We start from the raw sequence: 26,306 nt of genomic DNA, 5'->3' as shown, positions 1-26,306 counted from the left end.
AAAACTAAATTTCGTTTTGTATACAATCTATGTATACTAAATGACAATAAAAGTTGTCCAATACTAAGTTTCTGATTGTAACACTAATTTCGCCATCATGCAGCACTTACAGGTCCTTCTCAAAATATTAGCATATTGTGATAAAGTTCATTATTTTTCATAATATAATGATAAAACTTGAACATTCATATATTTTTGATTCATTTCACTCTAACTGAAATATTTCAGGTCTTTTGTTGTCTTAATATGGATGATTTCGTCTACAGCTCATGAAAACCCAAAATTCCTATCTCACAAAATTAGCATGTTTCATCCAACCAATAAAAGAAAAGTGTTCTTAATATAAAAAAAAATCAACCTTCAAATAATTATGTACATTTATGCCTTCAATACTTGGTGGGGAATCTTTTTGCAGAAATGACAGCTTAAATGCGGCGTAGCATGGAGGCAATCAGCCTGTGGCACTGCTGAGGTGTTATGGAGGCCCAGGATGCTTCGATAGCAGCCTTTAGCTCATCCTTGCGTATTATGTTTCATGTCTGAGTTAATTTGTTAGTTTTTAAAATAATGTTAATGTCAAATTGGCCGATATGTGATACCGGCATCGGACTGGATGGGAAAAACCTGGATCGGTGCATCTCCATGATCCTGATATGCTTAGATAGCATTTTTACCCTTTGACCAATGAAAACATCATATGGAGACATTTAAATTTAATGTAAGTTATCTTTTTGTTGACATTTTGAATTTAGCTTAAAATAAATTGGATTATAAAGAGATTTGTGTTCTGGGTTATACACCCTTTTTTACGAAAAGGCCTAAACATATCTAGCCTACAGATTTTTTTATAAACTCCATAAATCGAATTTTCCAACGCCATGTTGGAAAGTCTAAATGTGTACTCCAACTATTTTTTTTAAATTATTATTAAATAAAAAATTAATAAAATAAAATAATAGCTAAATAAATACGTAAATAAATACATGATAATTAAAAAAAAGAAGAAAAATAAATAAATTTTCAACTACTTTTAACCCTGCGATCAGTCTAAATCAATTAGGCTGAATCACACAGATCCAATATAAACAAAGTTGCCCTTAATCCCGCTGAGTTTGTCATACTGTTTGGGGGGAAACTGACATATTTCTTAGAAGCATCATTGAGATGTTGGAAGCAGGAAGCTCTGAGTCACATCGCTAGGAGGCGGAGGAGATGATCTGAGAGCACGGGCGCGTATTTCATAATACTGGCAGAGGCGCTCCTAGAGCTGGATCCGATCGGGAAACGGTTTATCTCAGGCGTTCGGATTATGCGTTTGAGGATCTCTATCAAATGTTACATGACGAGCTGAGAGAGATATGGCCGCACAAGGACTGTTAAGCAGCGTTTTCTCTTGCTCGTTAAGCCCTAAAAGTATTTCCAAGAAGAAACTGAGGCAGACCAGGAGTTTGGATTCAACTTTATTGCGGCACTGTGGTACCGAATCTGAGGAGGCTCCGTATAAGGTTAGTGGTCAGCAACATTTATTTATCTCAGATAGTATTAGAGGGCGTTAATTTTTCCAAACTTTAAAATTCAACTTTTATTCCCCATTTCATTGTGAACTTGTTGCATCTGCAGTCATTTAAAATCGAGAAATGAATGGATTTCCCTTACAAGGGATAAAACACATTTTCTCATATATTTTGTATTACATACATTATTATTATTATTATTATTTAAAAATGCTCTTTGCAAGTTGCACAAAAAACCCTCCCCAAACTAATCAGTCACATTGCTGTTGCAACATCATCAAGTCTCGGACTAACTGGACAGGTTTGCTTATGTTTGTGGACCCACATGTTTTACAGCTTGTTGCGTCACTGCAAATAATTAATCTTATCCCATTTCATACCGTTTATTCTATGTTATGCAAGTTGAATTTGCAGAGATTGAGAGGCTATAATGTAGCATATTTAACTGAAAAGACAAGGAGGTTATTTAAAAGTTATTTTCCTGAAGGAATGTGCAGAGATGAGGTAAATGTTGATGTTAGAACTTGCAACACAAAAATAAACTCAGATTTATGGTACCAAATGGTGCATCAGTTTCAGGTTACAAGTTCCTTGTGCAAACAACTGACTTCAGATGTCTTCTAACTGCTAAAACCTAAATGCAATGTGTGGATAAAAGCTGAGAAAAAGACTTGATGAAGCATAGTGGTGTTAGCACAGTGCTGGGGGATTGCACTGGCTCAGCAAGGACTGGCGATCAGGTTTTGAGTTAACTGCTGAAACTTTAACAAGACCTAAAAGAAGCTTAAAAAGACCTGAGAATCGGTGACAGATCATATTCTCAAGAAGCAGAAAGCCTGAATAATGGAAATGTTTAGATCAAATCAGGTTTTTGCAAATAAAGGCAGCATTTTAAGCTTGTAGACGTGCAAGAGATATTCCAGTCATTGATCATTTGTGCACATCCCCGCTAATCATCTTGCATAACTACTTTCAGATCTCACATCATACAAACCAGAGCAGCTCTGAACTTGTTTGGAGAGAGCAAAATTACTACAGCTGCTTTACTTTCTGCAAAGCAGCTGCTTTGCGGAAAGTGCACTGGAGGCTATCACATTACTAAATAAAACAGAGCACTAAATATTGGAGGCAATTTGCACTGTTGTGCCTAAATTTTCCCCATGGCAACACTGTTTGTTTATTATATTGGGAATATATCACTGACCTGACACAGTAATAGCCTTGCAATAATTGCCAAGTATCTGTCCCCTGTAGTTCTCAACAGTAAGTCCACAGCAAGAACTTTTTATTTTTCTCAGAATCTAAATGAAGCTTTGAAAAAAAGTAAAGTAGAACAGATACCTATGACTTTGGAGAATGTGCATTTGTGATATTTATGCAGCTTTTTATCTGTTGATTAAAATGTAAACAAATCGAATTAACGAATATTTGTTCTGAAGAGTAGCCCAGCTGCTTGTTACAGATTCAACTGAAAACAGAGGGACTCAGGTCCTTCCTCAGTACCCACATTCTGTAGCTATGCTGTCAGCTTACAATCACGGTAAGCCAATGCCTTTGTATGTAAAACCTTCCTCCAAGTCCGTAATCAAAGTCACATTTTTGTGGGTGGGGATATAGTCAAGTTCTTTACTAAGGGACAGCAGTATCCAAGAGACCACGACAATAACAAATAGGGTCCCTGTATTTTCTCTTTTTCACATTACACTGCTGCACCTCCACCCAGTTATGGCCCCAATGCTGCAATACTTTTGTTACAAGAGTGACTTCATTTGGCTTGTTCACTTCCATCTGGTGGAGTCATATTCAGAAACTAATGCTGCACCTCTTGTGTATGATTTTTGCATATTTGATTCTGGGCTAATCATACAATGTCCTTGTTGCTGCCATACTATCATGGTTTGCAAACCAGTGAAGATATCCTCTTCTAAGTTGAGTATCACTGTTTTTTTTCCCCTTTCACACTCCCTTTGTATGTCTGTAGCCTGAGCTGAGATAGAAAGCAGAGACATCTGGTTTATATGAAGAAAGCTTCAACTCTTATTTCTCACAGAGCAGCAGCATGACCTGATCCTTGGCTGCAGTCCCTCAGGCACATATTTCTTCCCACCAGAGACTTTGCATTTGCATGGCATGAGGCTACGCTTGCAGGGTTTCAACAACACCACCTTACAATCTGGAATTTGTTTTGAGAATTGAATGTTTTCAAAATACATTGCAGGTAGTTTGCAGGTGTAAAATAAAGGTTTGGCCATTGTTTTAAATCAGCTTGTGTGTACCTAATTTTTATGCAGTCCTGTATGTGTGGTTACATTGAAGATATGGTGTGTTGAGGCAGATTTGGGTGCTTGCACCTTAAGACAGGGATATTATCACTGATTAGCCATTCTTCAAATCCATTCTTTCTTTAAAAAACAGTATAGTGGTTGAAATAATTTCAGTGGCTTATCAAATATCCAGAAACAGATTCTTTGTCTTCGCCCCACCATATCAATGTTGACATTGTAAGATAAGGACAATGAACACAACAAATTTTGCCAAAAATATACATCTGTGGTGTTGTGTATAGAAGCTTATACAGACCTTAGGAAGTAAAAACTTGTGTGTGATTTGTGTTGATATCATTTGCATCTATTCCCAGCACTGTGTACAGTGTCCCTGACCTCTATGTGTTCCTTTAATATTATGACAACAGGTATGATCGCTCTCCCCCAACCCTATTAGAGTTAAATGTGACACTAATCCTGTCTCTGATTCTCATTGGCTAACATGGCTTACTGCACTTCATTTAAGCCGACTATGCTTTGTTGTTCAGTTTGCCTTTGGGTATGGCTTTATAAGATATCTGAAAATATTTCCTTACTTTGTTGTTCCTTTTTTATTGCATTTTTTTTATATTGTCAAATTAGAATGATGATTAAAAAAAGATTTTTATAATTCCCCAAATAACCGGATTGGATAAGCCTGTGATGGAAGCTTTTTGATCAAGGAATTTGTCATTATTTTCTTCATCTTTTGATTTGAAAAACAGACAAATGTCACTGGAAAAGAAATCGGGGAGTCAGTAGGTGACAGAATGTGATTAAGCTGCTATCTGTCTCATTTAAAACTTATTATGTCATGTTGTTAGCCAAAGAAGCATTTTTACTCGGTCGTATTTTAGACACAGCTTTCATTGTTTTTTTTTCATGAATCTGGGGGAGAATATGGTTTATTGTGCAATAAAATAAGTAGTCATTTTATGTTTGTCTCTGGATCATACACCCCACGCTATCTCACCCATCCACCTGTCAATTCTTCTGATGATGTAGTCTGAGAAATGTTTGGATAATACTCCCCAATCACTGGACGTTCTAAGATATCATTTTTGCCAACAGCTGCTTCAGGTCAGTATATTAGCCTATTTCAAGATACTAAAAGTAACACCTCTTTAAACCATTCAACCAATCAAAATTAATAATTCCAACCGCCATTAGTCATCTATGTCTTTATGTTTTTCTTTTAGCACAAATTTCACACTGTTTCGAAAAAAAAAAAAAAGGTGTCTATTGATGGCTTTTCAAGGTAATTTAGCACAAGGTATGTTATGCATATGAGAGATTTTACACTGTGTTTCTCTGAGCTATGGATCTGGCATGAAGCTTTAAACCTGGATTTCATTAAAATGAGCCATTTAATAACTTCCACTGCCACAATTTTTAGTCTGGCAATAAAAAATACATCAACCATCACATTTATTGGCACTCCTCCCTAAGATGAATAACAAGACTTAAAAAAAAAATTCAAGATAGATAATTTAAAAAAAGAAAACAAAAAAATTTTTCAATATAAGCTCTCACAAAATAGCTATAGGTTTATATAACATGAGTAATACATGTGACTTAATGTTTCTGCTATTAAAAGATTGTGGGCTAGGTAATGCAGGAAAGAGTTATGAAAAAAATCATAATAAACAAAAAAAAAAATGAAGATATTGTTTTATAATATAATATCACCTGTTAATATTAAAGTACATAGAGACCAGAAGACTTGTGTAGTTTTTTTTTTTTGTCAGGCAAAATCTGTTGCTCATGCTACACATATTCAACCTTAAATACATACAAACATTGTAAAATAAATTGAATATTAACTATCATTTCAGCATTTACAGTATTTATTTATTTATTTGAAAAACGTTTAATCAGAGTGTGGATTCAAACACACTGGAAGACTCTGAGGCTCATGGGTAATGTAGTCTTATCAATGACGCTGTTTTACGTGCCAAATGCACATTAAACAGGACTGTTCCCCCACCCTTCTGTGTGCGCCCTCTCACTGACAGTTCCACTCTCATTCCTCCTGCTCTTAGCGCCCCCTGGCGGTCAAGTGGCAAAGTGATTCTTGCTTGGGTCGCTGTGACGAGTAGGCTGCGCTTTGTAAATAAGAAAGTTCGGTCCGAGTGGCTTCTTGTATTTAACAAAAAGCAGGTTATTCGAGATGGGGGAACGACAGAACATCCTTTGTCTTGTGAGTAACTGCTGGATGTTTCTTTGTGTTTCTTTGTGTGCAGTCTGCGCAATAAGTGTGCTTTCCAAAGGTGCGCCGAAGTTTATAAAAGAATAATTAAAGATAAAGATTACACAATGATGCAAAAGCTTTGCATTGCCAGATCTTGAATTTTGCTTAAATGCATTAGCTATCATGTTTCATGTAGATCTGTCTTTTTTAACACCTGCAACTGTTATATGTCACGTTGTTTTTATTTATAAACTACTTTTTTTTTAAGCCATAGATAGAAATTTCCAAATGTAAAAAATTAGAAGGTCGGTGATGGAGTGCTTTGCAAAATATTCATACCCCAGTCATTTTCTCACAGTTCTTGTCATGATGCAATGGCATTTTTTTTTTCAAAAGTGTATGACTGTGGCATAGAAAGAACATTTAAAATTGGCTTCAACGCCTTGTTTGTAACAAGTAATTTAAAAGTGGGGTGGGATTTTTATTTCATTTTTTAGGCAGAATTGTCTTCTTTCCTTTTTTTTTTTCTTTTTTTAAATAACTTAAATCAGACCGGGTGGAAATTGTGTTTCATGCTCTGAATAAATTTAGGGTCTAGACTTTGATTGCCTTGATTAAAAACAAAGTATGCTTTAGTAAACTATTTAATTGCAACTCCGGCCTGAGTCTTTGTCCTGCTAAGCGTTGAGCCTCTAGTCGTCCTGTGCATTGCTGCATTCGTTCATCTGTCCCTTCTGAAGAAAACATGCCCACAGCATGATACAATCACCACTGTGTTTTAAATTTGCTATTCAGCCTTAGGTATTAGACACAAGTCATGTTTTGCTTGAATGACGAAAAATGTGCATTTCAAACCCGTTCTTAAGGCAGTTAGATGCAACTAATTTCATGATGGGGTTTTCTTATTCAGCAGTGTTTTTAACAAAAAAAAATATATATGATAAAATTAAGGTTGAGGCTGTAATCTTCTAAATATATATGGAATTTCCTTATTGAAGAATTGTAATATATCTACAAGTTAAGTCATTTTTAAACTCTAGAGCAAATATAAAAACTTAAATTGGCTGAATTTTTGCAACCTCCATGGATCTTACTCAAGTTTACTTGATCAGCGTAATCTATCCAGGCCTATTGTATTAAATTGTATGAACCACCTTGCAGGTTTCCTCCCATTGTTTTCTAGGAAGCACTGCTGTTTTTCAGCAAGGCTTTGAATTAAAATTAGCCACACAGGCACATGCACCTGTATCCAAGCAGTGGATGTTCATTGAGAAAGGATAGTCCTGGGAATACTTACCACTACCTTTTTAACAGGATCATTAAGTTGATTTGCTGGGATAAAAAAAAAACCCACCAAAATCCATTGATTGTATAAACTTTGTATATTTCTTCATATCTATTTAAACTTTGAGCAATTTTTTGTTTGTTTGTTCAGATATCATCATTGCATGAATATGTGGAAGAAAAACGACTTAAAAAATAAAACATCTATGTACCCAGAATAGCATACAGTAAAAAAAAGGAACTGTGCTTCCAGAACTGGGTGCCACTGTCTAGGTCTCACTTCTGTTCCAAAATTTGAGCAGTTAGAATTGTTTAAAAAAAACCCTATACCACCTTTGGAAAAGTACGTCTCATTGTTTTTATAGCTGGAAAAGTATTGGAGTGAAACTGCACCCTGCTGGCATGTCTGGGCTCGACCCACTAGCAACTGTGATTATGCAGCAGAGAGAGAAGGGTTGCATGACAATGTGGAGGACAATACTTAGAAATTACTCACAGAAACAAACACGTTTTTTCTGAAGACGTCAGAAAAAAGTGTGGGAAGTCAGGTACCATTTGCATCAGACACCCAGAGAAAGTGTTACCATAAGCATAGTCATACATAGGAATGTATGTGTCAAAACTGGCTGGCACAATTTGCTCAATGTACTTATCATAACCTTTGACTTATAAAACATTGCCACATCTCATTGTTCTGCTGACAGATGATATAAACACTAATTTGGATTCATTAACAATATTAGAATATTAGATAATGTATCTTGGAAAGTATTTAAAGTGTTTTAACTCAGAGTGAATATAGAGACAAAAATGTTAGAAACTTCTTTGAGTAAAGAATTCATTTAATTATTTCTGGTTATAGTAAATTATACCTTCATGATTTCAGATAACAGTAGAGACCCTTGACTATATCAAATGAGTATTGAAAATTGTCTGTTTGCAAAAGTAATATAATCAAATGTTTCATAACGGAAAAAAATAAAAAAAATTTACATTTCCACATTTTTTGTGGAACAGGCTTAGGATAAAAATAACTGATTTACAATATCTTAAATGTAAACATTTCTAAGTGCTAGTGTATAAATCAGGTCATTTTATTTATTTTGCATATTACATAAGCCACATTCTTTGTAAGATAGATCATTTTTCATGCTCTGAAGGTTTTGATAGGGTAGTGTCCTTTTTCCGATTGAAAAGACAACACATTTATTTTATGCTTCTACAGCAGAAGGGCTTGCCTATATAATCAGTAGTATTCCTAGATTCATACTATCCCTTTGCCAGCCTGTGTCCACAGGTTCTATGATAATGCCATTGCATTTCACTCTTGCCTCAACATCAGTATGAAGGTTTTTATCTGACCATTTGTCCTATGCGTGAATATGTGCTTGATGCAAGCCAATTACTATGTTTGTTATGTTTGACTGGGTTCCAGGTTCTTGATATTAAACCTTATTTAAATAAAAACACTGCAGGCCAGTACTTGCAGACCTGTGTAAATGCTGTGTTGTATTTGTAATAGGGCTGAAACAATTAATGGGATTAATCGGAATTAATCTATAGTTGAAATAATTGTCAATTAATTTAGTAATTGATTAATCATTATCTAGAGAATAGAGACTGAAATATGCCTTTAGCTGACAGAGCAACCAACTTAGAGCAGTAATTATATTTTTTCTTTAAATATTTTCTATCCAGAACTCCTCAAGTGGTAAAGTTTTAGTTTCAGCTGGTTTATTTTCATAACCTTTGGCTATCTGGTTATTAATTGATTTTTCGGAAAAATAATTTTCAAATTAATCAATTAGCAAAATAATCGTTAGTCTAGCCCTAGTTTGTAACATAAAAAAAAAAATCATGCTGTAACTTCAGACATGTTGCTTTTTCTCTGTGTAATTCTCTGTAGGTTGAGCTATAGCTTCTTCAGTGTATCTGTAACATTGAGAACAGAATACCAAAACTATATTACTTATGTTAAAGGTTACCTTACCAAAATACTGCAGAAGCATATTCATTTAACTGATTAAATACAAAGAATTACATTTTAATTGAATCCATTCAGCCGGCGAAAAGTATTCACTCAATTTCTGTCCTTATTGTTAATTTTGATGAAAAAAAAGTTAACGTTTAAAAAAGCAATTTAGTTAATTTTCTCTTGAATTCTATTATAAAAAAGTAATTTCATGCTATGGCTGTGCTTTGGCTTGGACAGTCAAGGTAAGGTGTTGACTTATGTGTGATATCCTCTTTAAGGTGGGTAAGACCTAAGAGTGAACAATGTTCACATTCCTATAGTTAAAATATTCCTGAACGACAGAAGAGGTCGCAAATATCTTATCTTATCTGAGCTAAGGAAGAACAGAACTGTGCCATTTCTCCATGCTCCACATTTCCCTGTTGAGATTAAAATAAATTCTGCATTTCATTCAGAAATTAAGATCCCAGAGAAGGGTGGAGAGCCACAGCTTTCTCTTATTATTTCTACACAATTTATATTTGTTTATATCAAACTATATATTTTAGGTTTTTTATGTAATTTCATTTTTTTTCTCCATTTGTAGCCCCTTTTGACCAAAGTAAATTCGTGATGTGTTTAAGTACTTGGCAATAAAACTTTTGATATAAAACTTCTACAGACAGGATTAAATGATTGGGATTCCTATGTTATCTGCAGATGCCAACCTGAAGTAGTCTATCAAGTTTAATAGGTTTTTTAAGTGAAGGATCTTTATTAGGTAATTTATAATCATTAAAATGGAGATTATTGTATAAGTTTCCCTTTTTAAGTGATGAAATAAATTATCTTCTTGATTTTTTACGTTTCTTTCAATGTTTATATAATAGCTAGGGTGCATGGAATAGAAGTTTTACTTTCCTCTTCCACCTTGTTCTGAAGTTTGTTGTTCCAACATCGTAGAAACCTGTTATCATCTCCTTTGTGAAATTTGACTCACTGGATTGCTGTTGTCTCCTCATTAATTATTAAGCTGACATGATGATGCTGACTTCAAGACTTACTGTGGGCTTAGGAGTTCTTCCAGGACTCCTTGTTGTTCTTGTCACTAAATATATATTTTTGACAGTGTTTTAGCTGTTGTAATACAGTAGTGAAAACAAGGAGGCAGATAGTTCCCTGCAGCATTTTAGATTTCACTTCTTATGCTTTGTCTATATGAGTAAAATTTTTCTGCTTCTCCAGCTCAGTCCTAATGCTTGTTTAAATGGAAGTGAGCCATTTAAACATAAGCCTTATCCTCATAATGAGTTACTAAGCCTCTTTGGAACATGACTCAAATGATTGGCTCAATAGATGTGGATCAAAGCACTTTAATCTTCAGCACGACCATGCTTAAAAGTTGAGAATGTGAAATCTGATTATATGCCCCTGTTAGTACTGCTGTGATTAATCTTCAGAAATGATTTAAAATGTTTGTTTGAGCCGTTATAATGAACTATTATTACAGACTTACTTAAGTATGCACTGAAATATGCACAGTAAAGCAGATGTGGATTAGGATTAAAAATTAGGATTTAAACATTTACTGTAAATTAACCATTTCTTGCTAAATTCTATAATCCAAACTACTTAACATGAACATCTAAAAACAGATATACAGTGCTGCTAAAGTATAAAGGCAGTTTGCATTTGTCATTGGTGAATTAAACAGCAGTTTAACAAAGCCTTATTGAGTGTAATATTCAGTGCTAAGAGATTAATCCTAGCTTCCTTATAGCTTTACTCAGTCTTTAAACACATTTCATGTTTAATTGAACTGTCAAACAGGGACAAAACTAAATAAATAGAAAACGGGTTTCTTAAAATGATAATATAATCTATTTAAGGTGAAAAGCTATCCTAATAAACTGGCTTTACGGAGAAATATATTTATGTACTTATTATTATTAAATATTATTATCGTCTTTATTTTTATTAGTCAAATTTAACTATCTACATTTGGTTCAAGATAATCAGCTAAGTGAATTACATTCAGAGCCATCATCCAAAGATTGAGAAAACATGGAAGAGGGCTGAACCGTACCAGGAGTAGCTGCCCAATCAAAACGACTTCAGCCTTAAAACCACTAATGTAAGCAGGCTTATAACCATCAGGAATAAAAGTCACAAACATGGCATCAGTTTGAGAGAAAACTACAGATGAGCAAACAGAAATCACTTGATATTTTCCTGTATCTGCCTAAATCCATATTAATGATCCCCCAGACCTTTGGGGAAAATTCTACAAACTTAGGAGACCAAGTTGAACCTTTGGAAAGATTTATTTCCTGTTATATCTAGCATAAGAATAAGAATGTGTTTTTTTTTTTAAAGGAACAAGATATCTTAGGACCTAGATATTTGACTTTTGAAAGTGTAAAATGTTTTGATTTGTCTGCTGTATCGTATGATTGATAGCTGTTTGTTTCCTCAGGGGGACATCACCTGGAACACATCGTTAGGACCCAGTGTTTGCCTAAAGCCGGTCGCACTGCAAAGCCTATCAGAACTGGAGAGAGTCCGTCTTCAAGAAGTTGCCTTCAGGCGACTGATTCGGTGTCATGACCTGGGCTGCCACATTGCTATTCCAAAATGTACTTATCTGCCTCAGACACATGCAAATATTCACATTCTCAGACCTTTTCTTGTCCATTAAGATGCATAAGCATGCACTGATACAACAAATGGTAATACTGGTAAAGCGGTGCAACTAAGTTTAGAATAAGTGTGTCTTCTATTGCTTTTGAAAGGGACATGGACTGTAAAATCTACCAATATGGCATCCAATCAATCCTATGTTTCTCCACACAAAATGTTTACATAATTCATAATATGGCTGTCTAACTTATTGCTTCTGTTGTCTTTTTAAACTTGGTGAGGGACATTTAATGTTCCTAATTAGGTTGGTCAGAATCACCTTCAGCTTGTCCAAAATGAAAATAGCTGATCCTGTAAACATATAGAAGCCATTTTGGGAGAATTATCTTCAAAACTGATTGTATTTAGCCCAGCATTGTGTGGCAAATATATTGATTGTTTAAGATAATCAGCTTGCAAATACTCTGATTTATTTGGTGCTCATCAGCCATGCAAAATGCATCTTCCATCCCTGCAAGGTAATCATATGATTTTTAAACAGATTGCATCGACAAGGATTGATTCCAACTAATTTTTCTTTAAAATTAATATTTACAACCTGGTCTGTTCAGTTATGCAATCATGTAAACATTCAGTTTGATGACCCTGACACAGGAAGTAAGCATTTTTTACTGTTACCGGAGGGTTGCTGGTTCGAAACCTAAATTCAAGCTCCACTTCTGTCTAAAGCCTTATGTCCTTGGGAAAGACACATCACCCGCATTTGCCTGCCATTGTTATTCAGAGTGGTGGTGATTGGTGCTGATGGCAGCCTCACTTCTGTTAGTTTCCCTCTGGGCAGCTATGGCTACAATACAGCTTACAGTCAGTGTGTTAATGGCTGAATGACTATTGTTTAGCTAAAGTCAGAGGATCTTGGGGTCCTCTGACTTTAAAAAACACTATAAGCACACAGGCAATTTGCCACTAACGAAGTGGAGCTGCAGTGGAACAAGTCAGAACACAAGTTAAATAAACACAATTTTTTATTTACTTTTGCAGATGGCCACAAGCACAAGAAGTCTCTTAAGAAGAAGTTGGATTCTTTATCCAAGGAAAAGAACAGAGACAAAGGTAATGCTGCTTAAGATATATCATGTTTAAACAGTGGTGTTATTCTGATTTATCCTTTAAGAAGATTTTAGGCAGAGATTATGGCATAATGTTATAGCTGTGAAGCTCCTTCCTAAGCCTGTGGAGATAAACACAGTTGTATATTAGATCCGTGCAAGCATCTTATTAGTTTTCTTGGTTTTGTCAGGCTCTGACATTTTAAAAGCTGCTTTTATCCTTTCCCCGCTGAAGCCATGTACACCCATTGCACTAGACACACTCTCAGCTGTTTATTCGCTTGGAGCTGTGAGTGATCAGAATCTCCCAGTACAGAGGAAGCTGTGATCTTCCACCAACACGCTGCCCCGCCCGCTGCAACAATGTGGCAGGAAAGTGATGTTCTCCGTCAGAAAGAGGCAGTCGAGGGAAAAAATCAAAACAATCTTAAGTGGAGGCTCATTCGTTGCAGCTTATCCCCTGGCATTCCCAGCTCCCTCTTTTCCTCTTTTTTTCCCCCTCAGTCTTTTGTTTACAAAGGCACTTGGGAAAGTATGAGCTCTCTGAATATTAAGTGCATGCTCTGCTGTTGCCAATTTTTTTATTTTTACTTTTGATAGCAAAATTATATGTGTATTTTTCTTTTTTCTGATCTGAAAAACATGGCGATTCATTTTTATTTAGCTTACTGCTACAATACAATCTCAAACAATTCTCTTTGGATTTTATTTAGTACATAATTTACATTATCAGCAGGTTAATCTCTGACAAACACAACTGATCCTAACAATTTTGTTTCAGAATGGTAATGGACAAAAATCATTAAGAACTGCCAGAAACAACTAAGACAGATCAGAGATAAAGTGGTGTTTAAAGCATCTGAAATATTAACCCAAACTTTGAACATCACACAGAGCAGTGTTCAATCCATCCACTGAAAATCTAATTAGGCACTACAACAGCTTAGAGATATGGTCCTCTTCCTGAGGAAACATACATGTCAGAGAATATTAATCAGACAAGCTGCCAGAAGGCACATGATAGCTCTAGAGAAACTACAAAGATCCACATCTCCACTGAGAGAATCTGTCATATCTGACCTTAATGGTGAAGTTACAAAAAAAGGAGTCCTAAAACAACATGTTTGCATTTCCCACTTTCTTTATAGAGGAAACAGTAAGGTTCAATACAATAAGGTTCCTTTGTATAGAAAGGACCAAAATTCAATAGTTTGCCCCACATACAAAAAGAAGGAATAGTGGAAAATTAAAACTGTATATAGTCTTGAACACAACATTTTTCTATGGAAGGACAGGGAAGCTGATGGTTAGGAACACAAGTAGAGCTAAATAGAAGGTGATCATGCAGGAAAACTTATTTAAGGCTTTAAAGAGACTTGGCATATGTTCTTAAAACAGAAAGGTGGCATTTAACATATAGCCAGAGCTACAGCAGAGTGGATCAAAATCCAACTGAAATATTGGGTATAAGACTTGAAAACCTTTTACAGGTGTTCCCCAATCACTTTTGGGTAAAAGAATAGTGTTAAGATGTGCAAAGCTGGCAGACACATAACCCTAACAGATTAACACACGTAACTGGATCAAAAGGTGGCCCTTAATACAAAACCATGCCCAGATTTTTATTGGTACAAATGTTGAAAACCATCTGTGACTCTACAACAATGCACTGTTTAGTGTTGGTATATCCCATAACATCTCTAATATGAAAAACCTGTAGGGATATGAATGCTTCTGCAATGGACTGTAAACTAGATATGACTGAAGAATCATTCAGAATCATCAGAATTTCAGCTTTAATATTCCATGTCTTGCTCTCTACTCACACAGAGACTACGCCGCTGGCGTTCGGCATACCACTGTCGCACGTCATAACCAATGACCGTGTTCACAAGCTGCGACATGACCCCCTGCGGGAGGAGCACAGTAACCCCACTGAATTGATGCTATCCTTCCTTCACCTGTACTCTAGCTTCAAAAGGTCTAACAAAGAGCTCTCCAGCAGCAACTCCTCCCTGAGCTCCACCCCTGAGAGTCATAATGAATCTCCCTTGCCCAGCACGCCAGAAATAGCCTCAAGAACATCCAGGAGGGTAGGCCTTTCTGTCAATAAACCTGACTCACTGATGTAGAACACCGACTCTGTCTGATTACAGCCTCTCCAACGATTTCAGTGGGATTTTGTGACCTTTTTAGATATTCAATTTGCATGCAGATGATGTGGCCTTTAAATGAGTGCAGTACATACATTTTTCCATAGCACTGCTGAGCTGGTTGGCTTTCCATTGACTACATGATTGTCACCCTTATGACTGACAGGGTGGAGTGTCTGTGGATTGCATCACTGACCTTGATGATAACCAGTCTCGGCTCTTGGAAGCCCTTCAGCTGTCTCTGCCAGACGAGGCAGCTGGGAACAGGAAGAAAACCAGCGACAAAAAGCTCAGCCTTAACCCTATTTACAGACAGGTGCCAAGGATAGTTGATCTCTGCTGCCAGCACTTGGAAAAAAATGGTACAAGTTGTAAAAGCATCAATCAATGTATAAAAGTTCACGTGCTTGTTGGCACTTATAAAGCATTTGTGTCTTTGTTCAGGCCTGCAGACAGTTGGAATTTTCCGCATCGGGAGTTCCAAGAAGAGAGTACGACAGGTAACCTTCTCTGCTCTAATCAGCTGCCTTAACATAAAAGAAAAATCTCTTTGAAGCCCTGATTGTGACAATGTTTTATCTAGCTTCGTGAGCTTTTTGATCAGGGGTGGGAAGTGCATTTTAATGAGGAGCACTGCGTCCATGATGTCGCTGCTTTGTTGAAGAAATTCCTCAGAGACCTGCCTGACCCCCTGCTGACGAGAGAACTCTACACAGCTTTCATCCACACAATGAGTAAGGAGCACAAAAACGAACATTTCGACACTGAGCATTTCAAAAAAGTAAAAAAAAAACAATTCACTACTTGTTTTCCAAGTTTGAAGGCGTTTTGCTTCCCATCCAGAAAGCTTTCTCAATTCAAAATGTCTGGAGTAGTGTTTGAGTTCCAGGCTTTATAGATTAGTTCAAACAAAAGCCTTATTATGGTTTAGAAAACATGCAAATTGAACCGAAAGAACAGGTCCACCCCTTAGTAATGGAGAGCCATTAAGGTCATTGTTGGACTGTAAGACCAGATACTGGCCTATGCCTCTGTAATGGGGATTTTAGGGTTTTTGTTGGCCTGGCTGACCAGGTGAGATGTTTTGATCCCCTGCATGGCATTCAGTGTTGAAATGGCATTTCGACACTAAATGCCATGCAGTGTTTTTTATTTTACTTACTCATATTTAGGCCTTGTGCTTAAGTTTGTTTTGCAAAAAAAGATTACCATCTATAGTCACTGGCTGTGTTCAGCTGTATTCTCCTTTCCTGTATTGCAATCAGATGAAAATAATGTCAAGATGACAAGCTATGAGTGCTAGATTAGAAACAATTTTTGTGTGATCTTTCCACCAGACCAAAATCTCCAAAACATACTCCTTTGGTCTCTTCAATTCACTGAGCTGCTTGTTGCATATATTAAAATACCCATTGTCCACCCATACTTAAATAAATTGTTCTCATTAATATGTGGAGTTAATAAATTATAAGATATTAATTATAACTATCAATCTTGTTGTCTTTTATACAACCTTACTTTTTTTGTTTATTTGTGCTTAGCAAAATGGTGTCTGGATCTTTCTTATGATCAGATCTAGTTAATTTTACTGGAATTGCTTCTTTACTTGGTACAGACACAGGCTTTATTTCAGTAGTTATATGCCTTCTGGTAACAAAGACCTTTGATCAAATGAGACAGAGATTCACTGACAATATATTGCCACAACAATACATTTGTATGTAGGCAAGGATTTAAAGCCTAAGAGCACTGTACATTCCCTCAAACATGGTGGTGGCAGCATCCAGAAGAGGGCATTTTTTAACGGCAGTATTACAGGTACCCTGCAGAGAGTGGGTGAATTATTAAAGAATTAGAACTTCCCAAGTCTTAAGCTTTACTCAACAGTAAGCAATTGGCTATATTTGATATTCCAGACAAAAACATATAGACATGGGTTTTGATAGGAAAAACTCTGGGTAAGAGCAGAGGACCCTTATCTAAACCATATATAAAATGTGTCAACCTGGAAACCAACTGATTTAGAGAAACATAAGGATTTTAAATAGCATTTGTTGCCTTAGAATTACTTAGCATGTAGTCCTTCTGTCAGAATGATTAACCGAGTAATAGAAAGTGGTATATCTATAACTACATTTAACCAAATGATAGTTAAAGGATATGAATGTACAGTATTTCTATGTTCAATTATATTCTTGGCTGAATTAAACAAATTCTAAACACATTCAAAATCTAGAGTAACTACTTGTTTTTAAAGTTATTTAAAGGTTTTTTGACGAATCTACCGTGCTAGAAACAAACTGTTAAAGGAGAAGTTCGGTTTTTAACACTTTTAGCCCATTTTCTGTAGTGTCCAGGATGAAATCGAATGATCGACACCAAAATTTTGACAATTGGTCCTGTCTCTGCTTTTTGGCTCATTTAGAATCCACCTCTGGCTGCTTCAGAATGGCTTCCCTAGTGCATGTCCGATAATGTCCTTAAAACAACCTTAAACGTTCTTTTTTTTAAATATGCTACTCACCGGGTCATCAGCGCTGTTCAATGACGTTCCAAAAAAAGTTTCGTGAAGAAAAAACGTTCCTGTAGTGTTTTATTTAGCATTTTGTAAATCCCATTGAGTTCTGTTGGAATAGTCAATATTCCCCTGCCACCGGAAACGGAAATGGGGCCTGTTTACACAGTTGTAGTCTTTTCGCTTCACTCTGTGTACTCCGACGTCGAGGTGCTAACGTCTCTGTTAAACACTTTAAAAAACTCTGAAAATGGAATACGAAAGGTGGATTCTTGATTCTCGACGTCGGAGTACACAGAGTGAAGCGAAAAGACTACAACTGTGTAAACAGGCCCCATTTCCGTTTCCGGTGGCAGCGGAATATTGACTATTCAAACAGAACTCAATGGGATTTACAAAATGCTAAATAAAACACTACAGGAACGTTTTTTCTTCACGAAACTTTTTTTGGAACGTCATTGAACAGCGCTGACGACCCGGTGAGTAGCATATTTTAAAAAAAGAACGTTTAAGGTTGTTTTAAGGACATTATCGGACATGCTCTATGGAAGCCATTCTGAAGCAGCCAGAGGTGGATTCTAAATGAGCCAAAAAGCAGAGACAGGACCAATTGTCAAAATTTTGGTGTCGATCATTCGATTTCATCCTGGACACTACAGAAAATGGGCTAAAAGTGTTAAAAACCGAACTTCTCCTTTAAATGTGACCATATGGTCCAGATATAAAATTTCATGCCAGCTGTTTGCACATGAAAGTCTGTCATTGGGGCTGTGAAATATTTGAGTGTAAACATTTTCATGAATTTTTGATTATGTTTTAAATTTGTTTTTTTACAGTGCTGGATTATGCCCAACAACAAAGCGCCATCCAGCTCCTTATATATCTACTTCCTCCCTGCAACAGCGACACACTGCAGCGCCTCCTCAGCTTATTGTCCACCGTGGCCTCACACGCTGAAGATGGCCTAGACACAGAGGGACGGAAGGTAATACAAAAAAAAAAAATATATATATATATATATATATATATATATATATATATATATATATATATATATATATATATATATATATATATATATATATGGTGGGGGTGAATCTATTTAAACCTTTTCAAGTTTATATTTCATTTCCAGTTTTTGCATTAATTCATCTGTTTTATGTTAATTGCAAATCTGTTCTATTAACCTCTTACACCCTAAGGGGGTATAAATAAATTTCTGCCTGACAAAAACACAGAAAAGTAAATAACTTATAGCCTCACAGCTATTAGATTTAAGAAGAAACTTTTGGTACGTCTGTAAAGGTAAGATGTCATAGAATGGTTTTCTGGTGTCAGCACCATTGTAGCTTTGACCCTGCCTGAAATATTAGGGACAAAATACAAAATATTTTGCATTTTTTGAACCTCGCCAAAATGTTCTTTGAAATAAACATTGCAAAACACTACCAAAATATTATTTATAGCACAAAAAAGTAGTACAGACTTTTAAATCTAAATGCTGTGTAAAAATATACCAAATTTGGTATCAATCAGATGAATCATATTTATTTTAGAATGGTATTAGTGAGAAATTTCTTAGGCGGAGGGGCCATTTTGGCACATTTATCCATAAATGTCACCAAACTGTGCCAAATGTGTTTTTTACATCAATACTGGGGGTTTGTTAAAATTATGAGGTCACGTAGCAGCTGGACCCACCGGTGGGTCCGTAGGGTTCTAGGGGTTAACAAGTAAAAAAAAAAAAAAAAACACGTTTAGCAATCAGAGGGTAATTTACTCCCTCGTAAACAGACTGTTCCACAGATTTATTGCCATGAATGCCAGCAGAGGGCAGTTGGACAGATGTGCTTTGCATCTGCAGCCTCTAATTTGAAGAGATCACTGTGCCAAAACAGTTGCCCGGTTATGCATGATAATCAATTATGATTATCTTTATCAAATGATTCATGAACACTCTCTTCATGATGCACCATGAGCACACAGACACCAGGCTTCTGTGAATGTCAGTCTGTTATGGTGTAATTAGTGTTTTCTGTTACGGAGCAGTACCTGTGATCATGTCTGATTATGAGGAGACTTATTAGGAAGACTTAACATCTACTTATTTGTGTGCAGGTAATTACCTTTAGATGGGCAATGTTGGGACTTAGAAAAATACAATGATTCATTTAAATTTGTGTTTCACTAAAATCACATCCCTAACGGGCCAAGGAAATGCATGTCCTAAATTATATTGTATATGCTTTTCATTTTTGGTAAACATTGATATCAATTATTTCCTCTATTACAATGATCCTGGTGTGTGAGTTTTTTTTTTTTAAGTCAGACACCACTTCTCAGTGTGTGTCAGCTCGTGGTTTGCTTTACTCCAGAATAAGAATATGCCAAAAGACGAAACGTCAGCGTTCTAGATTAGCCTTACAGTTACCTGTTTCTCGGAAGCACAAACCTTAGGTGTAAATCATTGAGTAGCCTGGTGCAGCAGCAATGGTTGCTTGTCCATGAAGTGTGGTCTTCACCTCACAGACTGCCTATTGTTATAAAACATAAGATATTGTGCTATTGACAGCTAAAAACACACACACATATCTATCTAGTAAGGCTTTTACTAGAGGTTTTTGTGTGTGAAGCCCTGCTGTCTATCTAGCTGTAGCAAAAAAGATCTCAAATAGCATATGGAAATATTTCAAAATAAACAAACCATGTCTGTACCACTTACATAGGGATTGGTGTAAACTGCACTCCCTCTGCAACAGGGCTGCAAGCTGGGGAGAGGCGCACACTCAGCCACACAGAGGTGCACAGAGGGAAGTTGCTTGCAGACTCAGGGAATGTTCCTTAGGCCACATCTTAAATACAAAACTTGTTTCTAACAAGGTCAAAGAGAAACCCTTGCATTGCGTTTAGCCACGAGGAAAATAATGACTATGTTGAAGAAGAAACAAAGAATTTAACTTGAAGAATAATATCAAGCTACAGTCCTTCAGTGTGATCAACTGACAATGATCTGTAAAAGAACAGGTTTGGAATACGGGAAACCCTATCATATGCCTTTTCCTTAAATAGTGATAAGTTGATAAAGCAAAGTTGGTGCCTTGTCCTCCCTAGAAAGTGGTACACCGATGGTGGAGATGGTAAAACCTCAGATATGTATATAATGTATAGGAAATTGTCACATATTTGAGAAAACATCCTAGAACAAAGGTGGAAGCTAATGCAGCAACAGTAGGGAATATATACCGGTCATTGTTCCCTTCACAGTGAATATCTCTAATTGATTTGTTTTTTTTAATTGACACATTACAGCAATCTCCTGGGAAATCTTGGATACTAAAAAGCATTCTCAATCCATTTGAATCCACCCAATTGTTTATGTTTGGTGTTTTTCCAGGGAAAGCATTTTGTCTGCAAAATCACACTTATTTTCGTTTAACCCTACAGGTCATTGATGTCTGTTATTTTAATAATGTTTTTTTTTTGTTGTTGTTGTATTTTCTAGGTTCCAGGAAACAAGATGAATTCACGCAATTTAGCTACCATCCTCGGTCCCAACCTGTTACACAAGCAAAAGACCTCAGACAAAGAGTTTGCTGTTCAGAGTTTTGCTCATGCAGAGGAGAGTACAGCTATCATCAGTGTTGTCCAAAGGATGATTGATGCCTATAATATGCTGTTTATGGTAAGTAAACCCATAATGCAATAGAACAGTTGAAGATGAGGCAGAGTTGAAGGCAAACAGTCACAGTTAGAGCTTGTTTTATGAGCAGTTCTTATGCCTAACAGAGTGAAGCCACCTAAAGAAAATGTAAACATCAACTTAATGGACCAAGAGGGAGTTTTATAGAAGCTTATAAAACAAAGCTACAACATTAAACAGAGTTTTTTTAGTCTAAAACCATATAAAACGAGGTTGTACCTACACTCAATGCCAAGCAAATGAGAAGCCTCACTGGAGACATTACATTCTAAGATTCAGTCATGAATAACATGGACATTATGGTTTTTACCACAGGGAAATTGTGTTTTAAGAAAATAACTTACAGAACCCATCTCTAACATGATAAAAAAAAACTGTACAAAGGTAAAAATGCTATTCAAAATGTATCTGTATTTTTCATACATCTGTTTATGATGTTATTGTAAATTGATGTAATGATTATTTAAAAGACATCAAAGGAAAGCATGCTTTCTCTTGACCAGGTTCCTGCAGATCTTCAGAATGAGGTGCTGATTAGTTTGCTTGAAACCGATTCTGATGTTGTGGAATATTTGCTTCGAAAAAGAGTTTCTCAATGCTCGTGAGTTTCCACTGTTTCTATTTATGTGCTTTGTCTGTAAGGCCACTGATCTTTTTGTATGTATCATTAAGGTTCTATAAAAGCTTTTTAATGTTTTTGTTTTTCAATTTTTTTACAGGGATTCAGGCATACTAAGACCAGAAGACTCATTTTCTCTGAATGAGAGTTGCATGTCCAGTGACTCCCTTAAAGCATCCAGCGGAGAGGTGTCTCCATATGACAATAACTCTCCTGTGTTATCAGATCGTCTGTTACTTAAAGACACAGAGGAAAGCAGTTTGAACTCCGATAAGGAGCTCATACGCCACAGGCAGTACAAACTAAGTGACCATTCCAAAGATGGATCAGGAAGCATTTCTCCAACCCCTTCTATTGATAAAGGTGAATTACTTTAATTTTAACATATATTTGTACTTGGAGGTGATATGAGGCACTCACTCCAACCCAAATTTTCACAATCAATTTTGATAGCAAAAGAATATCTCTATCAAGACAATTTTAAGCAGGGGGCTCAGTAGCAACAATTAAGTGGCTGTTTGTGGACCCCAGAGTATAATTTTATTTGAACCCTTTTAACATATTTGTCATGTGAAGTCCCCCAAAATGTTATATAGTTAATTTGTTTTTTTATGACAGATTAATACAAAGTTATGAGGTAAAGTTGTTGAGAAATTTACAGAAGAGAAAAGAATATACAACATCCCAACAGTATCCCAAAATCTGATGAAACACTCTAAAATATATGAACTGAAAATACTGAGACAACTGTAAGCCTACCGTAAGATGATCATACACCTGACTGCAAGCAAAGCATTAATCAGAAGACCGGTCAGGTTGCCCATTGTAATTTTTGAGGACCTGCAAAGATCTACTGCTTCTTTTGAAGGAAAGACAAACAAGATTGCTTTAAGTTTGCCAAAAGCCACATAGAGGGTACATTACGCGGGGGGGGGGGGGGGGGGGGGGGGGGGGGGGGGGGGGGTTGGGGGGGGGGGTGCGGTGGGGGCGGTATTGGACCTTCCAGAGGTCTGAGTGCCCCATCCAGATGATTGACATGTAACAGCACCAGATCATTACTGTACAGTCCATGTTGCTTATGCATTGGCTAAATAAGTGCAACAACAAAACATCGCTCAAAAAAGTACAGTAACTTAGATAAACATTCTACTCAAATACAAATAAAGTTACCAGTTTATTGTAAGCAAAAAATAAAAAATCCTTCTGGTCTATTTTTTAAAGGAAGAGACAGTGTAAGTCCCACATGAAAACAGCATCACAACAGGGGATGCAGCCATTCTGTAAACTGGCATGCAATCAGAAGGCAGGCAAAGTTGAAGCAAAAATAAAGATGTCTACTAGTAGAAGAAAATTCCAAGGTCAGAAAAGCCAAAGGGATTAACTAAAGAACGTGAAAAAAAAATTTGTAACATAAAGGGGAGATGATGGGATGCAGAATAACACGAAGCAAACTGGAGCAGCATAGAGACGTACTGAAATCAGATGAACCAGAAAAAAGAAAAACAATTGAGTTTATATAGGGAAGGAAGAGGGAAGGGTGGAGGATGACCCTGAATGCAGATGAGTTAATCAGGGGATTAGAAACAGCAGTAGAGGAGAAGAGGCAGACTAATGGAAGGGAAATTATTAAAATAAGCTTAACGAGACACAAATAAACTACAAACCGAGAGAAAAGAGACTACAACTGATCGAACTGAAAAAAAAAAAAAAAATCCAAATGCACAAAGAACAGAGCACAACAATAAACCAAGAATCAAAGAAAAAACTAATATGGCAATACCTTTCTAGAAATGATGAACAAAGTGAAATGAACTAATCACAGCTATATGTACATTTATGTATAAAACATGACAATTCTAATCTTTTTTTAATCTTCCTGTTTATCACAGATGCCTCAGCTGATTGTTTCTGGGACACCTGGCACGAACTGTTTGGGAAGGACTTTATTAGCCATCACATTACCGGTAAAAAAAAAAAAAAAAAAAAAAAAAAAACTCTCATTTTATAATGCTTATTTCAGGTGGCCTTGGAATGTGAAATACATTTGAAATATTCACTGATGATTCCCAACAGGCTCCTTTGGAGATGCCTCAGAATGTGATTCGTATGGATCGTCAGAGGGACTGAGTAGTCACCAAGGCAACAAGCTGCCCGTCAGAGCAACACAAACATCATTGGGCGTCTCAGAGAGCAGACCACACCTCCCAGTGACTTACTGCAGCAGTGGTCCTCATGACCACAGGGAGCAGATGCAGCCAGAATCATTGTTACATCAGTCACAGAGCAGCCAATCAGGGTCTATTAGCACAGACAGCTCAGCACAAAGGACAGGACGTCCTCAATGTCCATTATTTATGGACAGAACAGAGGGTTTGTCTCCTCGATTGTGTTCTAGACCTTTAAAAGAAACTTCCATTTCTCAATGCAGTTTCTGTTCAGAACCATCATCCTGATGCACAATCACTTCTGCTCCCCCAGCAGAGCCCTGCCCTACTGACTGTAGATTCAACAGAGAAGAAAACAAGGTCTGACTGTTCAAACCTGTAGACAGACAAGTGGCACATGTTGCAGATGATGTCAAGTAAAAAATCTGAATCCTACAGAGGAAGTGTGGTGTGATTGTACCTTAACAGACAACAGGTCATATGGTTACCGTTTATTTATGTGCTGTTGAAATCAACTCATGTTTATCTTTTAGTATTCTTATTTTTTTAGAGTTTTTTGAAGGATTACTTTTTAATGTTGTTTTCCATTATTTTATTGTTTCTCAATGTTTTGTATAGATATTTAATATAAAGATTGTTTTTATTTCAACCTTAAAAAAATGTGTAGACCTTAAAAACCACAAATACAGTACTGTGAAAAATTATATGCCCCCCTCTATAATCAATCAAGACTTGAAGGCCTTAAGATAGTCCAACAGTTTCTAATATCAAAGATGACCTGAATTAATACAAAAAGCTGCTTTTAAATAACCATTTTTTACATAATCAGCAAAATGAATGGTCCTATTTGAAAAAGTAGATGAACCTCTTGTAAATATTAAATTATGTGATATGAACCTCAATTTGTGGACGCTAAGGTTCAGTTTCATTAGTCATACATAGGCCTTTTTACCACCTTTCTTATAGATTCAGAAATCACTTCAATACAACCTGTGTGACAACATGAAAAAAAGCTTTATTTTTTAACTAAATAAAATCGAATTATGGTCTCACCTGCTTGCTGCTGTGCTGAGGGCTGAGGGTTTGGTATGGGCAGTGGGACTAGGTCCCATGCTCACCCTGCACGTCTGGTGATGGTGGTGTGATTGAATCAAGGCTCAGTGCCAATACCTCTCAGCCTGTGATTCTTTGGCCTGGAAGCTGCTACACCTGTGCATCGTTAATAGCCTACCCTTCGCCTATTGCTGCCTTGAGGTGACTTGCTGGCTTGTGTCTGTCTTCAAAGAGCTGCTGCAATCTTCCATATCTGGTCCAAAGATCCGTTGCTGTCCTTGAGTTCTATGTGATGAAGGCCTTCTAACCTAATGCATTTTCACCTAAAGGGAGTAAACTTGCTTACATACATCCACTTAACACAAATATGCTGATCACCCACATACTGTACACACAACCCCATGCACAGACACACAAATACTTCAAATGGCTGAAGCTCATATAAACACAGGTTACTATTACATCAATGTGGACTGCTTACTTTTAAGATTGACCCAGTATATGGTGTATGTATATATATAAGTATAAAGTATGTATATATATAAGTATAAAGTATGTCTACAGTACAGTGCCGCAGTTGGACATCTTGCATGGAAATGAATTATTACACAAGCTGGGTATATCTAAGCCATTAGTTAATATATGCAGTATAACCACCAATCAGTTCAGTATTGGATTAAATGAATACATTTTCTTTTGCATCTGATTCTTATTTGAGAACTCAACTTCATCTTTATCCCTTATTCTCCTCTGTGATGAACCCTTCCACTCTTTTATTGTGGCCCGGGAGACAGTAGCAGCTTTGCATTTGTCAGGCAGCCAACACCATACAGCTACGTGACCTTTGTTTAGACAGATAGACAGGTAGGTGTCACTCTGCTCACACCATGTCGCTCATCCAGGATAAATCTTCCAAATCTCGGCTCAAGGATGATCACCTTGGTTATGCTTAGAAAAACACATGGTGCCTACCAGCTTTATCAAAACAACAGTTTTATTGATTTGAATCTCTGCTAGCCCAGAGTAAAATACACTCTCCTGAAAAAAAAGCTGTCAAATACAAATCAAAGAGGACTTTGTCTTGAGTTGGATTAAATTAAAACAAA

At 36.5% G+C, this 26,306-nt stretch overlaps 1 pseudogene; it reads left to right on the top strand.

The window, feature by feature from the left end:
* Positions 1–1,208: 1,208 nt before the first annotated feature.
* Positions 1,209–25,199, top strand: LOC119788804 (annotated as a pseudogene).
* Positions 25,200–26,306: the final 1,107 nt, after the last annotated feature.

Source organism: Cyprinodon tularosa, unplaced genomic scaffold (genome assembly GCF_016077235.1).
Source record: "Cyprinodon tularosa strain WSP-4 unplaced genomic scaffold, ASM1607723v1 ctg326, whole genome shotgun sequence".
Taxonomy (NCBI): Eukaryota; Metazoa; Chordata; class Actinopteri; order Cyprinodontiformes; family Cyprinodontidae; genus Cyprinodon; species Cyprinodon tularosa.
Note: the sequence above shows the minus strand (reverse complement) of the source record. Positions and strands in the feature narration are given on the sequence as shown.